This window comes from Martes martes (assembly GCF_963455335.1).
Source record: "Martes martes genome assembly, chromosome: 2".
Lineage (NCBI taxonomy): Eukaryota > Metazoa > Chordata > Mammalia > Carnivora > Mustelidae > Martes > Martes martes.
Genome location: NC_137889.1, coordinates 169879871 through 169905966, shown reverse-complemented (window position 1 = coordinate 169905966; position 26096 = coordinate 169879871). Strand labels below are relative to the sequence as shown.

Below are 26096 nucleotides of genomic sequence, written 5' to 3'. Positions count from 1 at the left end.
TAAGCAGATGACTAGTCTAGTGTTAACACAACTGAAACGCGTCACCCACTATTACATTAAGGAGCACCTGAGTAATCCTGGGAAGATTAAGAAAGGCTTATGGGCAAAGGTGAGCAGAGCAGATAATGGTGCTGGCAGAGTTCGGGACCACATTCCAGGGGGGAATGCAACCTGAAGGCAGGAATTCGGCCTCTTACACTGTCTCTCTTAGACCCACCCTCTTCTCTCCATGTGCACTGCCATTGCCCTGCCCATAACATTATCCTCTCCTCACCTGCATCCACCTGACACATTGGCCATACAGAAGTCACATGATCTTTTTAGGACACAAATCCTAATCATATCACTCTCCTTACTTATAAAACTTTTCAAAGGTGCCCAAAGCCCTCAGGATATTTAATAACATATTATAATCATCATGATGATAAAAATATCAAACTTACATAGAGCTTCCTAGGTACCTGGTGTTAATCTATTTGCTTTATGGGTCTAATTGATCCCCATTTTTTTTTTACCCCCATTATTTGTGGATTCCTTATTTGTTTGAATTCATCTAACTTGCTAAAATTTATCTGCAATTCACAAAGAAATATTCACTGTGCTTTTACAGTGACTCGCAAGCACGGGCCGAGTGGCAAAACATTTGAGTTGTCTGATGGTCATGTTTCTACTAAACTCAAACAAGACGATGTTCCGCCATCTTGTTTCAGTTCCTCATAGTATAAATCTTTCAGTGGGAAGACTGAGTTGGGTCATGCTCATTTCACATGTTCTAGAACTGTATCCTGAAACAACACAAGTGAAAAAAGAAATAACGAAATTCTACTCAAATCCGATGAAGCCAGAAAGAAATGGATTTAAGGGATTGCTCAATTTTCTGGCTTTAAAGTTTCTGATTAAAGAAAAAAAAAAAAAAAAAACAACTGTCATGAAAGACCGAGTAATAGAAAATTTAATGGAAAACAGAAAGAACAGAACCTTTTCCCCAAAGCATTAAGAAGAAAATAGCTTACCTGCTGTGGAGATTGTCCATTAGGTTTCTCTCAAAGTTTAACTTCTCTTCCTGCAACAAGAAAAAAGTTGCAAATTGAGTCTGCAAGTTGCCTCCTGTTCACAGCCAAGTTACATCTTGGAAGTGAGAGCAGACAGCACACCTCGAGGGGGTGCGAGGCAGCGATGTGGGGGAATGGCATTCCTGGCCCAGGAAGACAAGTGGCCTGGGTCTATAGCCTAACTGCTGCCAATCAGTAATCAGTGAACAATCCACCCAAATTTCAGTGTTTTCCTCTATAAAATAATGTCGTGAAAGTTAAACAGCACAATGTGGAAGCAGTCTATCACATGCTGGGCATGCTGGGATTCTTCAATAACTGAAAATTACAGTTGTTATTTAATAAACATCACATGACAACATATCTCTGCTGGGTGAAGTTTCAACTAAACAGAAAACTAATTCAAAGAATTCCTAGAGACATATCAAAATTTCAATGAATACATGTGAAATATTTTAATAAAATACATAATTTAGAAAATAGCTTTGCTTAGTGAAACTAATGATATGTAAGATTTGAGAAAGTAAAGCTAATGTTCAGATTTTTACCAACTTCTCGGTGATTATTAGAATAACTCACTTATACAGAGACACAACTTTTTCAAGAAATGTTCTTAGCCCATTCCCAAGTAAGTCACTTCTTGAGATCATGACTTCTGCCTCAAATTTGGCATGCAATATCAGAATGGTTATATCCTTTTGGTAACTCATTTTCATTTTCCTCTCAGTAACGTATTTTCACAAAGTATTATTGCTTATTGAATAATTTGTTAAAATTGAATACACTGCCCAAATGCCACGAGTCTATTCTTTTTTTTTTTTTTTTTTTAAGATTTTGTTTATTTTTTTTGAGAGGGGGAGAACATGAACAGGAGGAGGGGCGGAGGAAGAAGCAGATTCCCCACTGAGCAGGGAGACCCAGTGCAGGGCTTGAACCCAGGACCCTGGGATCATGATCTGAGCCAAAGGCAGACATTTAACCAGCTGAACCACCAGGTGCCCCATGATTCTATTATTCTTAGTTTTTATTACAGTGTTCATAATTCATCTCAAATATTACTTGGTAAGGATGACATGAGAAAGGCAAGGCCTTGGGGAGCTAGCCATCTTGTTGTAGAGGGCAAGGAGACAAGAATGAGTTTACAAATCACTAAAATATTATGCAGGGTACAAATAATGCCATCAGAGGCACAAAGACAAAAGGGGTGGGGGTTTGCGTAACTGGGGCCAGCAGCACCTGAAGCAGGCATTCACTCAAATTTGAGAGACACCGTGGTAGACGGAAACATAATGATGGTGAGATGTGGAAGGAAGGCCTTTCAGGTAGAGGGAACATGACAAAGAGGACACAGGAAAGGACGGAATATTATTTAGTGAACAAATAATTGAATTCCTACTGTGTGCCAGGCACCAGGAAATTGCAGTGAATGGGAGTATTGTGTGCCCTATAAAATGACGGTTCTACATGCAAAACAGGGAATATTCTAGTTTGCTTGGTGTTTAAAGAACTTGGACCTTGCCATGTGGTTGGTAGACTTGCCATGTGCCAAGTGCATTGTGGGAAACCAATTGGATGTGGCAGTTTGGAGTTACAGATGAGAACTTACTAAGAGTGGGGAATGGACCTTGAAGACAGAGCATTTAGACTTGGATCCACAGAATGAGGTACAGCCAGCCATGTAAACAATAGCTCTCAACAAGGCATCCCATGGTTAAGAAGCCTTAAGTAGTTCTGCATTGCCTACCAAGTCTTTCATGTCCTCAGCTCAGCATCCAGGGCCTTCTACAGTACAGCACTACTGGCTCTGCTAGATTATCTCTGGAACTTCTCCAGCTACTCCTATTTCTAGTCCATCTGGATTTTTTGCTCTCTTTTAAAGATTGCCTATATTTTCCTGTTTCTATGACTTTGCACGTATTATTTCTCCCATAAATGAGCCTCTATGCTCATTTATCTTGTGCAAAATTCTGATCCTTCAAACCTCATTGCACATACTACCTCCTCCATATAGGTTTTTTTTTTAAACCCAATTAAAGGTAATTACTCCATTCTTTTCATCTCTATAGAGTCTTTAACTTCTTGGATGGCTCTGATCACTTTTTGTCTTTGGTTATAGTGATTCACTTATGTAATGTGCCCTCCAGTAGGCTGTAAACTTTTAGTAGGGAGGGGTCATGGCTTCATCATTGAGTTATAAGTATCACTGAAAATCTTAAGATGCTTAATGCCAATGTATTATAAAACAGTGTACATATTTAATCAAATCTAAGACATACATGCATTCATTTGCCTTTTAATATTCATTTGCCTTTTTTTTTTTTTAAAGATTGATTTATTTATTTGAAAGAGAGTGAGAGCAAGGGGAGGGGCAGAGGGTGAGGGAGAAGCAGACTCCCCCCTCAGCAGGGACCTCAACCTGGGGCTCCATCCCAGGACCCTGAGATCATGACTTGAGCCAAAATCAGCGTGGCTGTTTTACAACCCTGGCACCCCTGCCTTTTAACACTTCTGAAACAGAAATGCATCTTACAATCACGGGTACATCATGGTTAAATTGGTGGCATTATTTTCTATTTTTGTGGTATATAAGATAATAGTACCTGTTATAATCTATGACATCTAATAGTCAATGAAATACGGTATTTTAATTATTGTTTGTTATCTCAGGAATATATTATGCATACACTTTACCAATTATATCCTATGTTAAATGAGTGTTTGTCTTGGAGCCAATTATATGAATATTTTATGAGTATAAGACATGGTCCGTTTACCCAAGAAACTTCTAAGATGAAAACTAAGAATATCCAGAGATGAAGTAAGAATTTTATCACCTCTAAGCACTATTTAAAGGCCATGTATCAAAGCAAAAACAATAACCATAAACAAGACACTTCAAAAAAACTCTACTTTTTCCCCCAGAATGACTTTTTTAAAAATAAATTCTTTCAAAAGAAGATATTTAGGTACACCTGAATTGTTGGTGCCTTAGGTACATGACTAATTTATTTGTTGGGCAAGAAAGAATTGACTTACATTGGGCAGTACTTGTGTGAGGACCCAAGGATTAGTAAAGCCAATCAGTTCTAGGTATCATGGGAGTTTAGAAGCAGCAATCCCAGTGTAGTTGAGATGCCAGGAAAGGCTTTATGGAAAAATAGGGAGATGAGAGGCAGTAGAAATGAGAAAGGACAGTTTTAGTAAAAGCAAAAGGGTAGAAAAGAATATGACTTTTACAAAGGACAATGGAAAGGCCCATGCTGTAGGTTTGGGATGGGAATGGCATATGCGATGAAGTTATTGGGGCCCCTGAAAGTAGGCACAGAAGACCAAATGTGACATGATTGGTGATCGAACAGCAAATGGCAGGATGGCAGTAATGTATCAGGAAGCCCCACCAGCTAGCAGCAAACAGTGAAAATTACAAGACTTATGTACAGACAGACTTGCTAAGAGTTGATCCTTTGAATGAAGTAATGAGATAAAAAGAGCCTGATGTGTGGTGACATCAAAGAGAAATTCAAAGCAAAGAGCAAATTTGGAAAACTATTTTTTCAAGCTTTCCTTGACTTGTTTTTGAGTTAAGCATTGCTTTCTATTGGCCCTGATTTCTCTTAGCAATTTGGTTTATATATACACTTATTATATACAGTGTCTTGGGAAAGTTATGTTGCCTCACTACCAGTTTTCTAATGCGTAAAATAACAATTATGATAGTGCTTTTTCCAGAGAGTAGTTAGGGTTAAGTGAAAGAACACAGTAGAGTATTGAGCACAGTGTTACACAAACTATAACTGTAATGTTAGCTATTATTTTTAATTCACTGTCACTGTCACCATCACCATCATCATCACCATCATTTTCACCATCACCACCATCACCATCATCATCACCATCATCATATTATCACCATCATCACCACCATCCTCACCATCACCACCATCATCCTCACCATCAACATTATCACCATCATCATCTCACCACCATCATCATAACCATCATCATCCACCAGTCAGTTTCTGTTTTTCTCCCTGCCACTCACTCGAAGTTCCTTGAGTCCAGTGATCACATCTCACTATCCTTGTTTCTTCAAAAAGAAATACAAAGTAGGACTTCCACAGATACGTGCTGAGTTTTATGAAAAATAAAAAGCCAGATCTCCATGACAGAAGGGATCTGTGGGACAAAAGATGGAATTATTGAAATTACTCCTATTCTTGGAGGCCGAAAAATGGGAAGAATGGTGTTTCCACAAATAGGGCAGGTGGAAGGAGAAGCCCATGTGTAGTATTTGAGAGAGCCTGAGTTCAGCATTTAGCCAGCTGAGTTGGAGTGAGGGGTGGGGAGACGGTAAGAAAAAGGTGCAGGCAGAACCAATGTAGCTGGCTACCTTCCATGACAAAACAAGAAGAGGCACACATATGCCCCCAGAGAGAGCAACAGTCGATAAAAACAGAAAGCCCGTGGATGTGATGTAACTGACCCAGCAAGTCAGCAGTGTGGAAAGCCAAGAACCAGCCCAATTTAGCAGACTCCTTCAAGGCTTTAGACAGTAGGGACAGAGGGGAGGGCAAGAATCCGGATGATTTGGAAGGTGAGTAAGAAGCAGTTAGGTTCTTCAATCTCTTTCTGCCCGCCCAGCTTTTGGGGTGGTTGCCACTCTCTATCTCACCCAAGGAATGAAAGTCTATTTATTTATTTTTATTAAAAATTTTTTTAAAAAGATTTTATTTATTTGACAGAGAGAGAGAGAGAGAGAGAACAAGCAGGGCGAGCAGCAGGCAGAGGGAGAGGGAGAAGCAGGCTACTTGCTGAGCAGGGAGCCTGATTCAGGGCTTGATCCCAGGACCCCAGCATCATGACCTGAGCCAAAAGCAGCCACTTAACTGATTGAGCCACCCAGGCACCCCAAAGAATGTAAGTTTAGTGTCCAGGAAGGGTGAGGCAGGGTTTCTGGACTAGGAACATTGCAGTGAACACACAGCAGCGGGCAGGGGTGCCGAACCAAACCTGGGAGTTAAGTCAATGTATGCACATGCAGCAGCACCAAGAGCCTCGGCCTGCTCCCCTTCTTGGCTCTGGGAATGCTGGCACTCACCCTCCAGCTGTGCTCCAGACATCTGAGGAAAGTCGCAAATAAGGAAAGACAGACTGAAAGTACCCAAGCAACCAATGAACCAACAAAAAAAGCCACTTAAGACAAGAAGTAAGGAGAAGAAAACTAAATTGAAAATTAAAACAACAGGGGCAGCTGGGTGGCTCAGTCAGGTAAGCGTCCAACTCTTGATTTTGGTTCAGGTCATGATCTCAGGGTGGTGAGATTGAGCCCTGTGACATGGGGTTTTGCACTCAGCAGAGTCTGCCTGAGACTCTCTCCTTCTCCCTCTCCCACTCCCCCCCATATCCTCTCTTTCTCTCTCTCAAATGAACAAATAAATCTTAAAAAAAAAAAAAAGACAACAAAGATGAATATTTCAATAGAGAGTCTGGAAGAAAAAGATAAGGGAATCTCATATAAAGTAGCAAAATAGATAAAGACATAGAAAATCAAATAGAAAAGATGAAAGAAAATTTGAGGACCAGTCTAGGAAGTCCAACATCTGAGTAATAAGAGCTCCAAAAAGAAAGAACAAATAAAAGGAGGGGAGGAATTCATTAACAAAGTAACTTGAGAAAATGTCACGTAAGGACATGAGTTTCTAGATGAAAGCATCACCAAGTGCCCAACACAATCAACAAAAACAGACTAATCACCACTACACACTGCTGTGGTATTTTAGAACTGGGATCCTATAGAGACTTCTAGAAAGAGAAAATCAGATCATATGCAAAGAGTTGGGGATCAAAATGGTTTTAGAGAATGGTTTTAGACTCCTTAAACACACACACACACACACACACACCATTCTAAACCAGGACAAATGACCAATTAAGTGAGAGGGTAGGATAAAGACATTTTCAGATATGAAAAGTCTCAAAAATTTTACCATTCATACTCCTTCCCCTTCTGGGAATGAAGCTACTGGAAAACATAACAAACAAACGAAGGAGTAAACCAAGACAAGAAGGGAAGGGATATAGGAAACAGGACATTAAACACAGGAAAGGGACAAAAGTGTCCCCCAGGACAACAGTGGCTGAGGTCCCAGAATACCAGCAGTGGACACAGCCTCAAGGACAGCTCGTTCAGACTGGACAAGGCAAGAAGGCTCTGGGCAGTTTCTTTTTAAGATAGGAAATCGATAGAATCACTTAAGGATCCCAAGGAGACAGATACATACAGTAAGAAAAGAATCCGGGGGTTGAATCAGTGAAGTAGGCAGAATACTGAACAAATGAAAAAGTGAGCCATTTGTGACCCCAGAGGAAAAGCTATGTGGGAAGGGAATTACAATTCTCTCCCTGGGTTGGCATCTACAGCATTTACAGAATTCTAATAGATATTCACCAAAATAAAGCTGGAGGAGGGACCCAGCGGGGCCTGGGAACATTTCTTAGGTGGAATGGGGCAGGGGACCGAAGCTGAATCAACTTCCATAATGGAAGATGATGTATAAAACAGAAAAGAAAACCAAGATATGATACCAGAAGCATTCATATAGAGAAACAGAGGCAAATTTCCCCCCAAAAGAGGGTTTTCCTTGGAGGAAAGAAAAATGTGCTCACAAGTGAGCCATCTGGGCTTCATTTGAAGATGTGGAACTCAATCTAGTCCTAAGAGCAGAATCTCAAGACAGGGTAAGCTGGTAGCAAGCGGTAACAATGATGCTTTTGAGAAAGTCGAGTCATGTCCATTTACTGAACCTATATTAATTATTCTACATCTAGTACCGTGGGCCAGACCATGTGCTAGTAGATGATCACAGCCGACTGAGTAAGCCATGAAGCTTATAACCTAGTGAGGTGGGCAAAACATAAGTGATTATGGTCCAGTGATATGCTAGAGCGTAAAGTATTATGAAAATGTGGGGACCAGCAATCAAACTTTCAGAATATTCTAGAGCAGTGTGTACAAATATGGTAACTATTGGCTACATGTGGCTAATTCAATCACTTAAAATTAAATACATTAAAAGTTCAACTCCTCAGTTACACCAGCTCAAGTGCTCAAAAGCTAACGTATTGGGCAGTGTAGACAGAAAACGTGTTCCTCATGGATGGTGCTGATCTAGAGGTTCTAAATGGTGATTTTCACGGTGTTTTCAAGTACATTAAACCCCTGAAGGGATCACAGTCCATGGGTCTATTAGTAAATAAAGCTTTCCAGAGCTTGATATTTAACCAGCTAAGTTATCTGAACATGGAAAGGAATTTTTACACTGTTAGAGGTTGAGTTTTCAACTGGAGCCACTCGGGGAGCCAGTAAAGGGTATTTCTTACATCTCCTGATCCTGCCTGATCACGCACAGATTTTGGGAACAAATGCTGCTGGTGACCACACTCTGTGAGTCTTTGGGAACACACTTTTGCATAGTGGAAGAAGGGGAAAGTTCTGGAGAACACAGAAACTTCCAAGTTTGAATTCTGGCGCCACTACTTGTTAGCTCTGTGGCCTTCAGCAAATCTTTTAAATTCTCTGGGCCTTTGTTTTTTTTTTTGATGTGAGGAGCATAGGGAAAGCGTGGATCTGGATAAGCAGGTGGTAGAAGCACAAAGATGGCAGCCACCAGTCTTCTCACTGTTCTTAATCTCCAACCGGCAATAAGCAGGCTGCTGAAGACATTGGAGGAGAGGTCTCGTTCTCCACATTTCACTGCATCACTACCCTGGTTTCCGGCTTTTGTTAAAGGATCCATCATTGACCAGGAACGGAATCACCTATAACAGGAAGGAGATTTTCTGTTCGAAGCAGGGCAAAGAGAGGAAGAGAGAAGGGCACTGACATTTATTGAAAGCCCAGGACATAGCAGACTCAGTGGCACTTACTGTATGTCCTTCTATAAATCCTCCCAAGGTCTAGGAGAAGTGGAAGGATGTGAGGAAGTGGCTGGAGAGGAAGGCTTGGGGGGTGTTGGAAAGGCAGCCTGGTGTGACATAAAGCCACCAGGGATGGGCCGCAGTTCCACAGGGTGGGAATGAATGCTGTGCTAAGGGCCCCACGTGATGAGACCAACAGTTGATAGTAATGGGGGGGGGGGCGCAGCGTGTTGGGACTCCGTGGTGGGCCCAGAGCAGAGGTGGCAAGTAGAGGCGGCTGAGGTGAGCTGAGCCCGCCCAGCCCTTCTCTCAGCGGCAGACTGGTCTTTGCTCAGAGTTTATACAACCCACTGGGCAGTCCACCCCTGTTATCTTCTTTAACTTCCATGAGGCAAAGACAAAGTTTCTTCCCAAGTGGAGTTAAATTCTAAATCTGATAAGCCTGAGTTGGCACCAACACCGGTTGCCAGAATTAACTTTTCCTGGTAATTTGTAAGTGCATTCAGGCCTGTTTTCGGGTTTTCTTTTAAGGGTTTTCCCCACCCCCACCCCGGGGCAGGGCCAATATCTGAATAGAAAGAAAAGATCTCCAGCTGGGCTCCTTTCTTCGAACAGGCTTTGCAAGCTTTGCAACATCTTCCTTGGATGCTATTCAGCTGGGGGCCTTCCCTGTGTTCCAGAGGAATTCCTGCGTCCTCACACAGGGGCCCTTTGTTGTCTGAGGTTATGAGAAGTTAACCAGGACTTCGCACAAGGAAATATCTTTTCATTGTGTGAAGCAGTGATCAAAGAGGAATATTTAAATCAAAAACAAAACCCCCCAAACCCCCAAAAAACAAAAACAAAAAAAAGGAAAAAGGAAACAAAAACAAAAAAACCCCAAACAAAAAGGCAAAAAAACCCCCACCCCACCCCAAAAACATGATTTATATCTAAAATCTCTACAGAAAAAAGAAAGATCCGAGTTACCTCAGTAAAGCACAATCATCTACAGTATAGAGTGTAAAATTAACTCATCTATTTGATGGATTGTAAAGCTTAGTGTTTGGTACAAATTCTAAGTACTATTTTTAAGTATAAAAACTTTTTTTTTTTCCTTTTGCATCTGTTCTGCTCACAAATATCTCCAATCTTTTCCAAATGCTTAAAGAAGTTTTTCATTAAAAAATGATATGTACTTTCGGATGTATACATATTCATATAATGTGCATATATAAAGATAGATATGACGATACACAGACATATAAGCACACAAAATTTGGTAAAAGAGTGCAAAAAATTATCAGCAATAATCATAGCAACCTAACCCTGTGTTATGTGTTCATCTTCTCCCCCAGGATTTTAGTTCATGTCCATCTACATACTGATTTTTACACAATATGTAAATAACTTCACGCCCTGCTTTTTTTCACTGAGCATTTTGTTTCTAGCCTTTCCCATGACAACCCATAAGGTCTATAATGATTGTTTTAAAAGGTGCAAGTCATTCTGAGAGTGACCCTCAGCCAGTTAATTTACCATTCTTTTTCCAAACTTAACATTTCTGGAACTTTCCATTTTTGGTAAAGTCACCCTCCTTGCAGTTTCCAAGTTTAAAGTCTACAGTGCTGACTATAAACGTGACATAATTATAATGTGTGAGATGATTTTGATTTCCCTTGCCTTTCCTGTTTAAAATTTTCTTCTGAGCCGAAGCAAAAGATGAGCCCATAGGACCCAGCCCTCACAGGGCAGCCAGGAAACTGTGTCTCCATCATGAACCCGGAAATGCTGGCTCCACAAGGCATCACTACTACTAATTCAGATTCAGAAGTCCAGGAAAAGAGCGGAAATCCTCCTTTCCCCGACAGTTAAAGACGCTGCACACAACAGGCCCCGGGAGTCTCACTCCCATTAAATTAATCTCTTCTTTCTCTGCACACGAGCTCTTCCCAGAGGAGGCAGGAAGGTATGGCTCACGGTGGGCCTGCAAATCTCTAGGTAGGCGCGCCAATGCCCTCTGGAGATTGTGTTTGTTATTTGTAAAGTCCTATTCTGTCTCAATTTTCTCACATTTGTGGCATCAGAGATTTGTCTCAGATGTGCAAACCGTCTCACACACGTTCACTTACGAAGGGCAGGTGAGGGGAGCAGCGGAGGACGTTGGAGGCAGAGCCCCGAGGCCATGTCACCTCAGCCTAGTGCTGTCGGTTCCTCAGGGAACCGGAGCTCAGGGAAGGGGTCGCCACAACCCACCTCCCTGGACCCCGGCAGGCAGCCTTTGAAATCGCGGATTTTCAACCCCCAAACTTGGGGCTCTGGACGGATCTGACGCACGAAGGTGCGCGTCCTTGCGCATGCGCACGCGGAGGTACTGCCATCCTACGCTGGAGCGTCCATCACGTGATTGATACGATACACCCACTACCTCAGTTTCTTCCCAGCAGCTCTGGGAACTAGGTATTACTAGCTCCATTTTATGACTAGCAAACTCAACTAGCTCACGTCAGGTCACAACCAGCACATGGATTCAGTTTAAGCTTTTCTCACTGACGCCATGGAGTCTTTCGCATGACGGGATTATGAACCAAGCCTCGTGTTGGGGGCGCAGGCAGGGAATATGGGACACAGGAGGGCAATTTATTTGGGATTCCCATTCATGAACGGCCTCGGATGTAGACACTTGACTATTATCTCCAAGTACATGCCCAGAACTACATGGACAGGGTTGAAAGAAGACAATACTCACCACCCTACTTTGAACTTCAGTCTCATTTTTCTATATTAGATCACCTGTAGTTCCCTATGAACTAATACTTTATCTTAGGAATAGGAAAATTCTATCACCTTGATGCATGTGTGCAAAATCGCACATTTGTACACGTAAGCATTTAAAATATTAATTTTTCTAATCCTGTTTTGTCATTATTTTACTACTTTAATATATTGGGAGCCTCTGAAATAACAAAAAAGAAATCCAGGTCTCTTTCAACGTCTGACAGACCCTGCCCTTATCCTACAGTTCTGGAAAAACCAGGCTGTATGTTCACCATTAAGTATAATGCAAAAGTAAATCTTAGAGACAGCTTTCTAAGCAGTTACTTTAAGGGAAATTCTTGGAGGTGGGGGTCACCTCTCACCTCTTGTAGAGACTCCACTATTTGTAATTCCTTAAGTATCTGTATTTTAAAAGCCTCAAGAGCTGATATCTTATGGATGACACGCTTTAAATGGGCACAGGTAAGCAATCAATTACCAGTAGTTATTATGATGCTACTAGTCCTCCAGCTTCTGGGCCTTTTCTTTCTCATGTAGGTGGGCGAGAACCCTGCTGCCCAGAGTCCATTACTCTCTGCCCCAAAGCTGGCCTGTCACACCATGAGTCCCTGAGACCACCTGCTTTAATGGGAGGAACTTGAACACGTCACTGGAGTCTTGCCTTAAATGTCTTCCATTCTAGAGCGATATTTGTAAAGGATTTTGACACTCTGGTTAAACTATTAGTTTTAGCAGAGAGAGAGAAAACAAATGAATGGCTATGAATAAAGATTAAAGATAAAATCACAGCATTTGTGGGGTGAGAAGTCCCCGAGAAAATATTCATCTAACTCACATGTATTATAGATTGGGAAGTGAAGCCCCGAGAAGCTAAGTGACTACCCGTATTAGTTTTGCTAAACCATGCTGCTGTCCTTGTAGAGATCTGGAGCAGGGTAAGGCCACCTTTTGCTGGCAAATAAAATTTTATTGGAAGACAGCTATGCCCATTCATTTATGAGTTGTGTAGGGCTGCCTTGAGCTACATAGCAGAGCGCTGATATCTGCAACAGACGTTATTTGACCTGCAAAGCCTAACCATATTTATTATCTAGCCCCCTCCAGAAAAAGACTCCAGCCCTACAGGATAAACAAAGTCTGTGAGGTGGAACCAAAGGACTCCCACAACCAGGTGAGTGAACTTGGAAGTGGATCTTTGGAAGCTTGCCAACAGGCACCTGAGTGAGCGTGGCTACAGATTCTCCAGCTCCAGTCTGGCCCGGAGATGACCACAGCCCTGTCCCACAGCTTGCCTACAGCCTCGTGACAGACCTTGAGCCAGAGATGTCCTGTTAAGTGGTGCCTGGGTTCCCGCTTAACAAAGACTGAGATAACACGTTTCTTGTTTTAAGGTGCTGATTTTAGGGCCACTTGCTAGACAGCAATAAGCTAATACAACTGCATCTTTTTGGTTGGGCTCACCATTTCAAGGTGAGTGAAATTCTATCTCCAAGGTCAAAGTCTCATCGTGATCTGTTCTGTGGGGACTTTTGGACCCTTTGTCCCCAACTCCAACTGGAACCACATCAATGCATTGTGCCAAATGCTCACTCCAAGTCTATCCCATAGCCATGTGGTCAGAATCTGATTTAGTGCTTAGTAATAATACATGTTTATTGAATCCTGACTATGTGTCAAGCACTTTATCTACATTATCTCATTTTACCCTTATAACAATCCTAGGAGGTAGTACTATTTTAAAGCCCATTTAATAATAAGGGAAAAAGCAAAAGTTAAAGAGGTTAAGGAACTTGCCTTATACTATTTGGCCAGCAAGTGACAGAACCAGGACTTAAGCTCTGACAGACCCTGAAGCTGCCATACTCTACTGCCTCGGGCCCAGAGTCGCAGGATATGTGGCTCCAGTCTTGGCACCGCCATGTTTAACTGTGGACTCGGCAAAGTCACTCATGGAGAAGAAACCAGTTTCCTCACCCATAAAGCTGTGAAGAAGATGATGATGATGCCCCTTTGCTATTTCCCAGGGCTATTGTCAGGAAAAGCACATGTCCTAAAAGAGTGATTTTCAGCTCATGGTACATGTGGAATCAAAACAAAGTGATTTACTGATCTTCTGACTAAATACCCCTTAGCTGTGGCAGACCTGAAAGAAGATGAGAAAACAAACAGAGGTGGACAGAGGCTACTTAAGGGAAGAGAGCCTGAGGGAAGGGAAAAGGTTCACTGAAATCCATTTCCTACCTCTTTTCCACTTCCTGTTTTTCCCTGTTCTGCTCTCAGCATCACTGCAGCTCCCCACTCCATCTGCAGAAATTCCCCAAACAATGATGCTACCCAGGTCAATGAGAAGAAATCCTCAAAATTATTAAAAAATATCTCATACTTTTATACTGTGGGAGTTGTTTTTTGTTTGTTTGTTAAGATTTTTATTTATTTGTCAGAGAGGGAGAGAGAGAACAAGCACACAAGCAGGGGGAGTGGCAGGCTCCCTGCTGGGCAGAGTGTCCCCCCTCCCGTCACGATGCGGGACTCGATCTCAGGACCCCAGGACCATAACCGGAGCCAAAGACAGACGCTTACCCGACTGAGCCACGCAGGTGTCCCATCCACTGTGGGAGTTTTACTAAGACTGCTTCTGAGCTCTCTCTTTCCTGGAAAGCCCTCCTTATATTACCTGACTGTGACTTCTCACTCCATCTCGGCCTCTTCCAAAAAGGAAAGCATTCTGGATCCCTCCAGGCCGGATTAGATGCTCTGGTTTTCAACTCTCACTGCAGGGTCTGCGCCTCTCACACAAGACTGAATTTTTCACAACTGAATCCTCGGTATGTGGAAGAGTGTCTGACATACGACAGGCATTCGACTGATTTTAGGTGAAAAAAGGAACAGATTTTCACTAACTTCTTGGCCATTCTATGCTAGAATGCAAATTCCATAAGGTAGGAGGTACTCAAGAAATATTTTTTAAATGACTGACCCTAAAAATCTGGCCTCATTCTATTAGATTCAGGACAGTATGGTCAGATCAAAGAAAGCAGAGTCCAGAGACGGGCTTCAAGGTTAGGAAGACATTTGGCTCTGGTCAAGGCCCCAACAGTGGCCACACTAGAACAGAATCTTCCTGCACATGGGCTCTTGTGACTTAAATTCTTCATGAAGTCCTATCACTAGCAGGGTTCATTCATCCTCTAGGACAAGTATTATCTATTAATTATGCTATCTATATGTACATATATAGGTACATAGATACCATCTAGTTGTATCTCTCTGTCTAGACTGCAGGCAATACATTGTATGTTTCTTGGAGCAGTGAGTTTCAAAAGTTAAAAAACAGACAAAAAGATTGTTATTTCTATATGTACTACTTATCTCATCTTGCTTCCTTCAATGTCACCAAAACCAACCAACAAACCAACAAACCTCCATATTGCTTCAACCAACAAAATCCCAAAAGACAAAAACTTTGCCAGGGTTTTTTTCAGCATCATTTCTGATGAATTAGGTAAAATAGACATCTCAAGAAAATAAAGAACCTGATGTATTCTTAATAAAACCAGAAAAAAAAATCCTGCCTAATAATCACCAGGAAAATGTGCACTGTAAGTATTTCCCGCCATTACTTGGCATTCCACCTACTTTTCTAAGGGAACCAAGAACTCTGCTGACAGGATCTGCCTCCATTAAGATGACTCTTCAAATGTAAGCCATATTTATATTGACCAGTTATTTTTATCCCTTCTATTTCAGCATTCCTAATCCTATATAAGAAATTTTCCACAAAACATTGGAAGGGTCCCTAGTTGTTGTTGTTGTTAAGTTTCCTTCCTTCTTTTTCTTTCTACCTACCTATCTTCCTTCACTTTTTTTTCATTAACAAACATTAGATGTTCATAATAGTAAGGTGAAAAGGACGATAATTCTCAAAATTTTGGATATTATAGTTTGCTCAAAGAAAATATGGTTTGGCCAAAGAATATCTGCTTATTAATTAGCTGATATTGACAGGACAGGACCACCTTCTATAGTGTGGAATGTAATACAGAATCCCACTTTGTGGAAATGGTCCAAAACCAATTAAAGTAGATTTAAGTAACTGAGAATATAAAAATGTACGTGACAATCCACAGATTTCTAGAGTATTTCTAGAGAGTGGTACAAGGTAGAAGTAAAACAAAACCAGAAACTGATAAGCTCTTACCCTACCTTGAATTTACTCAACTATGTGAATGTGAGACTGGCTTCAATTCTCATTTTTGCCATCCTTAATGCTTCCATAGTGTGATATACCAACATGCAATGTATATTGACTTATCGTCTCTGGGGGTAAAAATCCTACTGCTTAAGCCAGAGATAGCTGGAAATGGATCTACAATCTTCATTAGCCAAAAACAGGTATGTACACTCAGCAACAAAATGCATGACACTTCAGGAGACACTTATCTGTGACGTGGTGGGCAGTAGTTTAAAGAATTCCTAATAATCTCTTTTGCTCATTGATAAATGCAGAACATTCAATACCAGAAGGAGTCAGCATGCTTGTTAGCTTCTCTTTTTTAACAGCAGTATAAAAAGCTGTGTAACTATTTCAATTATGTCCAAAAGTGTGTCAGTGTCCCAGGGGAAGGCATGAATTTTGCTCTGTGGTTCTGACAGGTGCCAAGTTTGCAGACCAGTGATGCCCCACAGGCAAGTATTTAACAACTGGTTCTATAGGAAAACGTGTTTATCATTAAAAAAAAAAAAAAAAGGATGTGTGCAACAGTTTGTAAATAATAATAAAACAATACTTCCTGTTATAAAGTCTATGTAGGCCATTGGCTATCACAGAATGCTTTAATGGAGCTTTGCCAGATTCTTTTTTTTTTTTTTAAGATTTTATTTATTAATTAGAGTGCATGAGAGAGAAAGAGAGAGAGAGAGAGAGAGAGAGCAGGGGCAGAGGGAGAGGGAGAAGCAGACTCCCTGCTGAGCAGGGAGCCCGATGCGGAACTCCATCCCAGGACCCTGAGATCATGACCTGAGCTGAAGGCAGATGCTTATTAATGATTGAACCACCCAGGTGCCCCCTGCCAGACTCTTCTATCAGTATTTAACTTATGGTTATGACTGACAAGTATAGTTCTAATATGAATGTTGGCTGATAGAATTATTTAAATTGACAAGTTAGACAAAAGTGAAACAAGGAACACATGTGTGGGAATGCCACTTGTTTGTCAATGGCACGAGCAAATTCTTTTCTGAATCACATAGTAGTTTTTGAATACTGGATGAAAAATGTCTTCAGGATTTTTTTGTGTTATTCCCATGTAACTGTCTGTAACACCTACAGACTCAGCAAAATTCCACATTTTATTTGAGTATAGAAGTTAGGAAGACTTCTTTTTCTCCTGTGACATCAACACAGGTGGCAGCTGTTTGGGACCCTCCTGTTTAGATAAAAGATAAACTCTTTTAAAGAGTTTTTGATGGGACGCCTGGGTGGCTCAGTTGGTTGAGCAGCTGCCTTCGGCTCAGGTCATGATCCCAGCGTCCTGGGATCGAGTCCCACATCGGGCTCCTTGCTCGGCGGGGAGCCTGCTTCTCCCTCTGCCTCTGCCTACCACTCTGTCTGCCTGTGCTCGCTCGCTCTCTCTCTCTCTAACAAATAAATAAATTAAAAAAAATTTTTTAAAGAGTTTTTGATAACTTTGAAAAATATGGTGCCCTAGAACATATACGGTGACTTCCGAGAATCCAGCCTCTTTAGTTCCTTTCTTTACCTCTTTATTTCTCCCCTTGAAGCAGACCTTTAAAAAGCAAAGGGAAACAATACAATATATAAAAAGGCTTACATTACTTTTTAAATATATGGATTCGGGTGTGATAATACCTATCTTACAGGTTGGTTGTATTCAATGAACTAAAGGATTTAGTGCATGAAATGCTTGTAGCACATCTGGGTGCCGTGGGTGGGATACACCTATGGCAGCTGTTGGATGTAGCACACTGCTCTCTTCCCTCCTTTCAAAATCAACTTAAGGTCAATGGCGGGGAGGAGGCAGGGTTTGGGGGGCAGGGCACAGACAAAACACCTATGAAGAGGTCAGCTTCCTCCTGTCTTCCACATGGTTGGGTAAGCAGGTTGAATTGGCTCCTTTTTTTTTTTTTTTTTCTCCTGAAGACGGTATTGTCTTCCAAGAATAAAAAGAACAGTCCCACTTGTGATAGTTATTAACCAGATCACATCTCAAGGAAGTCAGAGATTCTAAAATCTCACTTGTCCTGTTATTTATGTACAGTTACAAACCCAATTCTTTATTCTGGATTTCAGGGACACGTAGGACTAATTGACAAGTCACAGGCGATGTCAGCAAGAATGAAGCGTTTTGAGCACCGCAGGTATAAGAGAGTCACTTCGGAGGAAATACATAGGAAGGGACACATACGAGTCTCAAAGCTAGAAATATTAAAAAAGAATTAAATTAAAAAAATTACTCTAAAGTTTCTAGATTTATAATAAATATATTTATGTGGCATGTTACTGAAGACGTTTGATAATGGGTTTCTGGGGAAATCAGAGAATTTAGCCTAGAAACATTTTTAAGGTATAAGGACTTCAGGGAACATATTGTTAGGTTAGTTTACTCAAACTCAGATTTCCACTTGAGTTGTTAAATCGTCCCATTTCGTTAAAAACTCAAGCTAGATTCCTGCAGAGAAAACATTCTAAATGGAAAAAATTTTTCACAATATGATAAATCAAATATGTTAGTATTAAAATCTCAAGCCACGAGCACTGAACCAGATTACCTACACTGAATTTTTGAAATTAATAATACTAAAATGAGTGTGTGTACGTGTGTGTATTTCTATGTGCAAACTTCAACTGGAACAAAGTAGGAAGTTTTTCTCTCCTGATGGAGTTTACGTAATGTACACTCGGGCTAAAACTGTTCATGAGAACAGTTCCTTCAACTATGGTATTTTTAAATTTGAATACGAACTGCTGTACGGTTTTATGTGACTTTGGAAGGAATGCAAAGTACATTTATGGGATCAGTCTTTCTAATTCAATTTCAAATTCTTCCTTCCCCGAAGTAATGGGCTGCTTTCCTGCGTAGGAGAACGTTTCAGTGAAGCAATATGGGCTTCTTCCCCTCTCGGAGCACTTGCAAGACACTTTTTTTTTTTCCTGAAGCATTTTCTTACCTCGCGGGACTTCTGACCTCATCAGACCTATAGAGGGCTGTGCTGCTGATTCTTCTCCTTTCTTTGCGCAGAGGCACCCCACAAGCTTAATGGCAAGGCTAAAATCCCATCAGGTCCTTAGGACTTGTCACAATTGTGCAATGGTTAAAAACCAAACAGAAAATCCAGTCCTGAGCCCTCTCGGCCAGGGTGTGACTTCAGGTTGGCTGCTGGGCTCAGGGCTATTGTGTAATAAAACCAAACACTCAGCACTAACTAAGGCCAGGTGTGGTGATTACATATTAAATAGAAGGACGTGGATGCCGCCCCTTGCTGGGGACAGGAGTGAAAACAAGAAATCCCTTTAGTCAACGCTCTTTGGGGTCAAATATTACAGTGCCTTTCAACTTAGCATTCAAGCAGTACGTGGAATAAAGACAAACCGAGTCCTAACTTCAGTCTCCCGGGGGTCAATGATCGACATGATTCAATTTGGCGGAAAAGGACAAACTCAGTCAAAAAAATTCTGAAGTGAGGAGCGCCTGGCTGGCTCAGTGGGTTGAGGCCTCTGCCTTTGGCTCGGGTCATGATCCCAGGGTCTTGGGATAGAGCCCCGCATCGGGCTCTCTGCTCTGCAGGGAGCCCGTTTCCTCCTCTCTCTCTCTGCCTGCCTCTCTTGACTACTTGTGATCTCTGTCTGTCAAATAAATAAATAAAAATCTTAAAAAAAAAAAAAAGAAAGAAAGATAAACTCTATTTATTAAAAAAAAATTCTGAAGTTAAACCAAATAATACCATTTATTTATTTATTTATTTCAAAGATTTTATTTATTTATTTGACAGACAGAGATCACAAGTAGGCAGAGAGGCAGGCAGAGAGAGAAGGAGAAGCAGGCTCCCTGCTGAGCAGAGAGCCCGATGTGGGGCTCGATCCCAGGACCCTGGGATCATGACCTGAGCCAAAGGCAGAAGCTTTAACCCACTGAGCCACCCAGGTGCCCCCAGATAATACCATTCATATTTAGATATTACAATTCATATGTTATGCTTATCGCCTGATGAAGCTTAATATAGCCTGGAACCCAGGCTGCGAATTGACCTAGGAAGAAAACCATACAAAATGTACAAACATTTCTATTACTCATTGCAATCCTAAATTACACAGAATGATTTCAAGTGAGCCAGGCAGTATTTTAAATGTCATTAGGTTTTTTAGTCCATTGGGGCACTTTAGAATTTCAAGGCAAATACAGAATCCTCAGGCCCGAATATTTTATAAGATATTGCTGTCTATTTTAACCATTAAAAATATTTATTCTACATGGACATGTACCTATATATATCTAGCACGGTGATAGCCTTTGTGGAAAAATAAAAAAGCCTATGTATGACCCACTTTTTCCAAGAATTTCATAATGTGAGTAAAAGGCCAAACTCAACATACGAGGCAGTGTGAGGGCAACTGTACATCCAATATGGTCCCAGATACCCATGGGATAGTAGGGCTCAGTCCTCAACTCAGCTCTGTCGGCAGCCACTCTCTGGCCAAGAATTTACAGGTCTCTTTTGCACTGTCTATAGCTTACATATCAACAGTACGATATAAATGCTCAGTTTATTAAACCCTAGGGGTAGTAAAAATTTTACACTCCAAGGGTGATCAACTAGTATCTAATCAGGAAGACCATCCCAAAGACAATGCCAGCTATCCACTGATTAAGGTATGAATTAGTGAATGGTGCGAGTGGGTGGGTTTTCATTGGTGAAATTCACGGCTTATTTATCAGGAAATAAAATGTGAGAAAGAGACACTGCCTGTGGGGTTTAAGGTTTGCCGGAGGCCTTTCCAGGCCCCGTGTGTTCGAAGAGGGAGTAGGAGTCTAGTGAAGCTCGCAGTCTACACCCTTGGGCGTGTTGCCTGAAGCCAGATTCCTGGTCCTGGAGACACCGCTGGATTACCTGATTTCTGGTGCCTGATGGTGACTCCAAGGGTAACAGAACACTGTCTGGAATACTGTTGGGTCTGACTCAAGGATTTTTTTCCTGCAGGGTGGTGGGAGGAGAACCTAAAAGTTAGAGGCCTGGGATTCCAAGTCTCTGAAACGGACTCATCTATTGTTTTGTGCCCACTTGCTAGTAAACGTGGTTCAAAAATACATGTGTGGGGAATTTGGTCTGAGACTTGTTTAGTCCATCTTGGCAGGGATGATGTTGAAAAGTGGCTAATTCTCACCCACCTTCAGCTTTCCTGTGGCTGCTGTTACCTATATTTGACCTAATTTAGTTTGATTTTTAGATGGTGGAAGAACGATTTTATTTTAGTTATTTACTTTTTTAAAAGATTTTATTTATTTATTTGACAGACAAATCACAAGTAGGCAGAGAGGCAGGCAGAGAGAGGGGAAGGGAAGCAGGCTCCCTGCCAAGCAGAGAGCCCGATGTGGAGCTGGATCCCAGGACCCTGAGATCATGACCTGAGCCGAAGGCAGAGGCTTTAACCCACTGAGCCACCCAGGTGCCCCTGGAAGAACGATTTTAAAGTGAAGTACAATTTTGGCTCCTGCTCACTGGTTATGTGGCTGACCATAGGTCCTCCGGGTTCTGTTTTACTCCCATTAAATGAGAATAACAACACTTACCGCCCAGGGACACCATAGAAATTAAACACAACTGTGTATATATCCCAGTTAGCTACGCGTTGTTAGTTTCCCTCCTCTGTGTTACTGTCCCATTGCTGTCCCATTACTGCCCATTTTCCTGTCCTAGAGGAAATACACAAATGTTTGCGGAACTGACATGAATAACCTCTTTGTACTGTCCAATTTTAGTGTCTCTGGACAAAACAAATTTGGAATTGTGGACTTGGCACTGACCATTACCCATCTTAAATCAGGATGCCTTTGAATCCTCAGAGAGGCTGGAGTACTCTGGCCTCTCTACCTTCTCTTTTCTAGTACCGAGCACCCCTCTTTACCCTTCTGGAACCAAATTCTGTTCCTTCACACTCCTTAGATGTTCCAAGAGCGACTGCTGCTTTGGCCTCTCTCTCAGCATCACCTCAGTCACCTGCCTTCCATACACTCACGAAGAGGGTACCTAGTTAACCTTCATTTCCTGAAAGAGCCCTCTCTTTGCTAAGCCGTCGAAGGTGAGAAACTATAGCAGGACGTTCTCAGGTGTGGCAGCCAGCCTCCCTGCTGGCCCCCACGGTCCTTGCTTCCCTGTCCATATCCAGCACCCCCCTCCCCCACGTGGTCCCCTCCCTACACTGAACCAGGGCTGGTCTGTGTGACTAAAGGGATACGGCAGCAATGCCAGAGGGTGGGTAAGTCAAGGCTAGGTTAGGAAGGGCAGGACGGCTTCTGGGTTGCCCTCTTGGGTTGCTCACTCTGAGGGAAGCCAGCCGCTCCGCTGTGAGGACACCAGCGGCGGGAGCCCCCTTGGCAGTGAGTGTGTGCTCCGTGCCCAGTCACACCTCAGTGACTGAAGCCACAGCTGAGGGTCTGCTGCAAGGTGACGGATATCCTGAGCCAGCAAGGCCCCCCGGAGCCACTCCCCACTCCTCACCCACAGACACGGTCACAGACGGTGTTGACTGTCCTTGAAACCACTACTTTGGGGAGAACTTACTAGCAGCAATCGGTATCCAAAACATTAAGAATGCGCTTCCTGCTCTCCAAAGGTCTCCTGATGGAGAGAATCCAGTGCAGGGGAAGTGTTTTAAAGAAGGAACTACATGTTGCTTGACAGGTTACTCTTTTTGCCACTTTCTCTTTCTGAAATGTAAACGCTAACTGAGCTGTGAGGGAAGTGCTGCAGGCTAAATATTTGTGTCCCAGGTTCACAAGTTGAAGCCCTGACCCCGACTACCTTGGTATCTGGAGGTGGGGCCTTTGGAGGTGATTAGGTCTAGGTCAAGCCCTGAGAGTGAACCTGCAGGAAAGGATTAACGCCCTCATGAAAGGAAGAGACCGAGATCACTCTCCTGCCCTCTCTTGGGCAGGAAGCAAGGAAAGGCCATGTGAGCACAGAACCCAGGAGAGGACCCTCCCCAGGAATCTGACCAAGCTGGGATCCTACCTTGCACTTTCAGCCTCTAGAACAATGAAAAAGAAATGCTTGTTGTTTAAGCCACCTGGTCTGTGGTAATTCGTTGTAGCAGCCCCAACTAAGACAGGAATGCGACCTGTACCTGCATATAATACACGGGTATGCAATTTCCGTTTACTGGTAGAGGGAAACACAGAGAGCACAGAACCCTCTTTTTGGTCTCTACTATATACAGAATGTTTGGAAGGTTTGTGCCCTCCCTCCCCACCCCTATAAATTCATATGTTGAAACCTAAATCCCAGTGTGATAGTATTTGGAGGTGGGACCTCTGGGACTGCATGAATAGGATTAGCACCTTTGTAACACAGGTCCTGGAGGGCTCCCTTCCCCCTTCTGCCAGGTGGGGTCACAGGGAAAAGATGGTCGTCCGTGAACCAGGAAGCAGACCTGCACCAGACACCAAATCTCCCGGATCTTAGACTTCTCAACCTCTAGAACTTTGAGAAATAAATGTGTGTTCTTTATGAGTTACCCGGTGTATAGTGTTCTCTTACAGCAGCCCCCAAAGACTAAGACAGTCTTATGCGGAGACTGGTAAACTCCAAGAACTCTGCAAAGAATGGACCGTTCTTTGTGCCTGCTAGGCACTCAAGGGTAAGGGTGTGACGGTGAAGTCACTGCTAACAATTGTTTTATTACACAAATAAGACACAGTCACTGCAAAAGAATTAGAAAATCCAGAGAAAGCAAAAGTGTAATAAATACCATTCAAAGACAATCATTGACTATAGTCACCTCTAGCCTTTTCATCTACCTAAAATTATATCACGAATATTTTCCATATCAGAACATAGACATAAGCACTTCATAATTTTTAATAGATTAGAATCCTTAGAACTGGAAGCTCTGGACATTTTTTTGCATTACATTAGCCTATTAAAAGTCATTGCCAACTTATCAATTTGTAGGCAAATAAGTACCCATTTCCCCCAACGAACGATGGCTATCACGTTCCTTAAAACTGGATATTAATTTCTAGAAAGCCAAAATATAATGATCTGTTAGATTTGTCAACCAATATTTGCTAAGAATGTGAGGAAAGGATTTTAAATTATATGATACCTTGTGAATTGTTCATTCTGCTACAGTGTGTCATGACAGTCTTCATGTGTGTCTGGCCAGTGGGACTCACACAGGATTGCCCCACGTGAGCTCCTGGTATGATTCAGGCCGGTGGGTGTCCAGACAGCGGACTCCTACCTCTGGAAGTTACTAAGGTAAAACACTGGGGGTTGGGAGAAAAACATTACAACTCCTATTATTTATCTCATCTTTTAAAAATGTCTACTCAGTGTATAACATTGTTTAAAAAATATCAGCAGTATATGTGTATTATACAAATGTACACATGTGCCAAACTTTTTACTGATAGGCTGCACGATCCAACACTGGAAAGCACTGATTTAGATCACTGCTTCCCAAACTGGAATGTGTTCAAGAATCTCTCGGGCACCTTGTTAATATGCAAGTTCTGATTCTAAAGGTTTAGGGTTGGCCCCAAATACTCTTTTTTTTTTTTTTTTTAAGATTTTATTGATTTATTTGACAGAGAGAGAGATCACAAGTAGGCAGAGAGGCAGGCAGAGAGAGAGGGAGGAGCAGGCTTCCCGCTGAGCAGAGAGCCCGATGCGGGGCTCGATCCCAGGACTCTGAGATCATGACCTGAGCCGAAGGCAGAGGCTTAACTTGCTGAGCCACCCAGGTGCCCCCCAAATCCTCTTTTCAACAAGCTCTCAAGTGATACCAATGCTACTAGCCCACAGACTCACTCAGAGGAACAAGGATTTGGATCATACTTCCTCTGATTCCCACGGTACCATGTGCTCACGTAATCAGACATCTTGTCACAAGGACCCAGAGTGCAGAGTCAAAAACTTTTCTGAACGAACAATTAAAGGATAAATACAAATGACAGGACTGGATTCCAGCCACTGGTCTTAATGTGTTCTCAGTCCTCAAATTCTGTTAGGGACTTAATGTTTGTGTCCCTTCTTAACTCACATGTTGAAGCCCTAACTCCTCCCTGCCCAAGTTTGGCTCTACTTGGAGAAGGAGCATCCAAAGAAGTAGTTAAGGTTAAATGAAGTCACAACGGTGGGGTTCCCGTCTGACAGGATTAGTGCCCTGACAAGAAGAGACACCGGGGAACCCTTGCTCTCCCCATTCTCAGTGCACAAGCATTAAGGCCACAGGAGGACAGAGCAACAGGACGGCTAGCTTCAAGCCGGGAGGACTAAGGCTTTCACCGGAAACTGAACCTTGCCTGGACCCATTTCCTTGGACTTTCTAGACTCCAAAACTGTGAGAACACAAATCTCAATTTTTTTTTGTAAAAAAGATTTTATTTATGTATTTGTCAGAGAGAGCGAGCGAGCACGCAAGCAGGGGGAGCGGCAGGCAGAGGGAGAAGCAGACCCCCCACTGAGCAGGGAGCCCGGCGTGGGACTCGACCCCAGGATCCCCGGGATCATGACCTGAGCCAAAGGCAGGCACTCAACTGACTGAGCCACCCAGGCATCCCCAAATTTCTATCGTTTAAGCCACCCAGTCTCTGACATTTTGTTCTGGAGGCCAAGCTGACTCATACAACCTCCGTGAACTTCCCCAGCAAAGGGAGCAGGCAGGTGGCGCAAGCTTGGGAATCAGACTTTTCACGCCAGGGGCTGGTTTGTGGTGAACACGAGGAGCTTACTTAACCTCTCAGGGTCCTTGCGATCTCGGCTGTAAAACTCGAGATCCCCTTCAAAGAATTGTATGAGAAATTGGTGATTTTCCGTCCCCACAGGGGACACTTGGGAATATGGGAAGGACATCTGGAAATGTGTGAGGGGATTGGTGTTTTAGTGTCTCAATGACAGGACACTAGCGGCATTTAATGCTTACGTGTAACCAGATTGTAATGCTTGGGCTCGTCCACCGCAACAGTGAATTCTCTTGTTCAAAATGCCGGTTGTACCCCACTGAGGAAACAGAAAAAATTATAAAGGGACTCTGGCAGGTAAGAGATGCCAGTATTCACTTTCTTGACACTATCTGTAGTTACAGAAATAGTTCCTCTCACCTGTAAAAATTCCCAAGCCATTTTATAAATG

The 26096-nt window shown here is 42.5% G+C and overlaps 1 protein-coding gene across 9 annotated transcripts in view; it reads right to left on the bottom strand.

Annotated features, from left to right (window-relative positions):
• Positions 1-26096, bottom strand: part of PGCKA1 (PDCD10 and GCKIII kinases associated 1) — an 86362-nt gene that overhangs the window by 17395 nt on the left and 42871 nt on the right. For 2 of the 9 annotated variants that reach the window (XM_080797576.1, XM_080797577.1), the window contains exon 2: positions 1014-1063. The gene's annotated coding sequence lies outside the window, so the exon portion shown is untranslated. Of the gene's footprint in view, positions 1-1013; positions 1064-5094; positions 5213-8432; positions 8450-8516; positions 8534-8719; positions 8871-18914; positions 18997-26096 lie in introns of those variants that run through there. The other 7 variants (XM_080797571.1, XM_080797570.1, XM_080797575.1 and 4 more) reach the window with 7 other exon arrangements.